Genomic DNA, 3,582 nt, shown 5'->3' with positions numbered 1-3,582 from the left:
GGGGTGCCCATAGATGGGGGGGTGCCCATATGTAGGGAGTGGTCATATAGGGAGGGTGTCCATATGTGGGGGGTTCCTATATATATGGGGTTGCCCACATAGGGGGGTGCCTATATATGGTGGTGCCCATATATGGGGGGGAACTATACGTATGTGACCTCTTATGGTAAAGTATTTATAGAGCTATCGGAAAAACGCTCCCGGTCACACCCATTCGGTCGCACCCATTCGGTCACACCGGGAGCTGGGAACGAGCGAAGCCAGCGGGGGCTTCAGGACTTCAGGGGACGTCCCCATCCCTGGAAGGTCTCAAGGGTCATAGGGGCCCTAAGGATCATAGGGGTCATAGAGGGGCTAAGAGTTATGAGGGCCACGAGGGTCACAAATGTACTAAGGCTCTTAAGGGTCACGAAGGTCATAGAGGTGCTAAGGGTCATAAGGGTCATAGAGGGGCTAAGGGTCATAAGAGTCACGATGGTCTCACAGGTCACAGGGGTCATAGGGGTTCTAACTGTCATAGAGGTTCTAAGGATCACAAGGGTCATAGGAGTGCTAAGGATCGCGAGGATCATAGGAGTGCTAAGGGTTACGATGGTCATAGGAGTGCTAAGGGTCACGAGGGGCATAGGGTTAATAAGGGTCATAAGGGTCATGGGGGTTCTAAGAGGATTGCCCATATATGGGTGGATGCCTATATATAGAGGGGCACCCATATATGCGGGGTGCCCATATATAGGGGGAGTGTCCCTATATGGAGGGTGCCCATATATGGGGGGGTGCCCATATATGAGCGGTGTCCATATATGGGGGGGTGCTTATATATATGGGGGGGTGCTTATATATATGGGGTGATGCCCATATGTAGGGGGTATGTCCATATATGGGGTTGTTCCCATATACGGGGGGGTGCCCCTATATGGGCGGGTACCTATATATATAAGGGGTGCCCATATAGGGGGGGTGCCTATATATGGGAGGGAATTATACGTTTGTGGCCTCTTATGGTAAAGTATGTATAGAGCTATCGGGAACCCCGGTCACACCTACTCGGTCACACCGGGAGGGGGGAGCGAGCGAAGCGAACAGAGGGCGTAGCCCCCTAGTACAAGATATTATGCAGAAGTTTAACGGGGCTAAGATATTTACTGCACTTAATCTGACCAGTGGATACTGGCAGGTTCCGTTAGCTAAGGAATCCAGGCAATACACTGCCTTTCTCCATGGATCCATCCTCTATCAATTTACGAGAATTCCTTTTGGTTTAAAAACCGCTGGAAGTGGCTTCATCAAAGCACTCAGTCTAGCCTTGGGGAAAAAATTCAATCATTTTCTAACACATTATATTGATGATCTGCTAATTGCTTCTAAAAATAAAATTGAACATGAAATGCATCTTGACATGTTGTAACGAACTTTACTTGGAATTGAGATTCCCCTATGATTAATTTTGTGGTACTCGTTGCTCAGCAGCCAGGGTCCAAAATTAATTAACCATAGGTTCAGCGTGTTCGTCAATTATTATATTTATTTCGGAATCTAGATGCCGGGTATCAGTTTCGGTTTTCTCTAATTCTCGATCTTCCCTCGATGATCGATGAATCCTCGATGTCCACGGAGTCTCGTTCGGTTCGGGTAATCAGTCAGGGCTCGAATAGAATTTATATCGAAGCGAAATTCTTCCCAACGCCGCCGGATCTGCTCGGAATACGGGTACGGGTGCGACGATGACCCCAAATTTCGATTGATTATTCTAACAAGCCCCTTATGATTTCGGAAATTTTCTCTTAAATCTCGGATTGTTCGGGTTTCTTCGGATTCATCGGATTTTCGGATTGTTCGGATTTTCGGTCTCTTGAGAAAACCTATTCCCGTTATTCACTGAATTTTTCCATTCAAGCAGAGAACTTCTGATTTTCCCAAGATTCTGGACGAATTGTTACAGTAAACTCTTAAGACATTTTATTTTCGTCATTCATCGACTTTCATTTAGCCGAGCAGAAAATTTCTTTCCTTCCATCAAGATTCTCAAATTAATTATTCGTTGCAATTAGATTTTGAATATTTTTTTATGTGGTTTCAAGTTCCACAGTAACATGAACATTTAAAATTCAAGTTACAATGTCAAAATACTACTCAAAATGTTTGGGATAATCAAATGCATCGGACCGGCATACACTATTGGTGATATGCAGCTCGGGTTCGAATTATGCAAATGTACTGAGCGCACCCTACAACGAATTCACGCCCGGAACGAGTGAGCTGGATTCAGGATACACCGGACCCAGCCTTAGCCACAAGCTCCAAGTACGTTAAACCCGCGGGGCAACACAGGTTCCAAAATGCACAGGGGTCGATATATTTTGCGCCACTTACACCGAGTGCACCGATCACGCGACACATCCAATTACTTCTAATTTACTCTACTCAAATCGATTTTTATTAATTTTATACTACTTTGTTTCTTAAATGTTCGGTCTAAAATCGTGAAACGTTCTTGTAATTATTCGGACTTCATTTGCTCTATTAGTAATTTTTAATTAATAGAAAGAAGCGGATCTCTCAGGTTTTCGGAAATGACTAATAGTCAATTTCACTCTTTCATCATCGGAATCATAGCTTCTTTAACTGTCTTTATTAATAATCCAAACAAAATTAACATCTTTATTTCATTTAAAAGATACAATATGAAACAGGTAATTAAAACACACAAAATATCCGCCTTCGTTATCATTAATTTTAATTGATTCTGTAATTGATTCCAAATCTTGAGATCATCTCTAAATTCCCTCTTGAATTCAATTCTTAGCTACCCTCCAAATTCCCTCTTGAATTTAATTATTAGCTACTTATCTTTCACATCCATATGCCGATTAATTATCACGCGTCGGTAACCTCGTACTCCGCACCGACGACGTCGCTGGCAAGAACCTCTCCGGAGACGAATCAAAAATGACGGGGATCGTGAGAATGAGTCGCACGCCTAATATGGGGAGTGGGAGAACGAGCATCAGCTGGTCCCCACCGAGAGAGAGAGTAACCACCCCTTCAAGACTACTTTCGCGGGCGCGACCACCCCACGCGAGACTCTAAGGGGGTTTTACCGAACCCTCCACAGCTGGCTTCTACTGGCTTCAGTGCCGCTTCCTAACAACGTGACTCGAGAGACAGTCCTCCAGGGTCTGTCCGCAAAACTCTAGAGGAATTACCTAACTAAGAGGAATTTCTCGCAAACGCGTGACTCGAGAGACAGTCCTCCAGGGTCTGTCCGCAAAACTCTAGAGGAATTACCTAACTAAGAGGAATTTCTCGCAAACGCGTGACTCGAGAGACAGTCCTCTAGGGTCTGTCCGCAAAAACTCTAGTAACTGATGCTACGGGAGCGAGGCGAGATAACCATACCGGGCGCGCAACGGGTTTCTATCAATTATTTTGTGACATGCGAGTTGGAGACGGGGAAGCTACACATCGCCACCTAGTGAGCGCTATCTCGGGGCTCAGCTTAGCCCCGTCGATTCTCTTCTTTCTCTCTCTTCCTAGCCTTCTCTCTCTCTCTCTCTCTCTCTCTCTCTCTCTCTCTCTCTC

The sequence above is a fragment of the Diachasma alloeum genome, unplaced genomic scaffold (assembly GCF_001412515.2).
Source record: "Diachasma alloeum isolate Michigan unplaced genomic scaffold, Dall2.0 Dall_scaffold_00874, whole genome shotgun sequence".
Lineage (NCBI taxonomy): Eukaryota > Metazoa > Arthropoda > Insecta > Hymenoptera > Braconidae > Diachasma > Diachasma alloeum.
The sequence above is the reverse complement of the archived record's forward strand: the minus strand, read 5'-3'. Positions refer to the sequence as shown.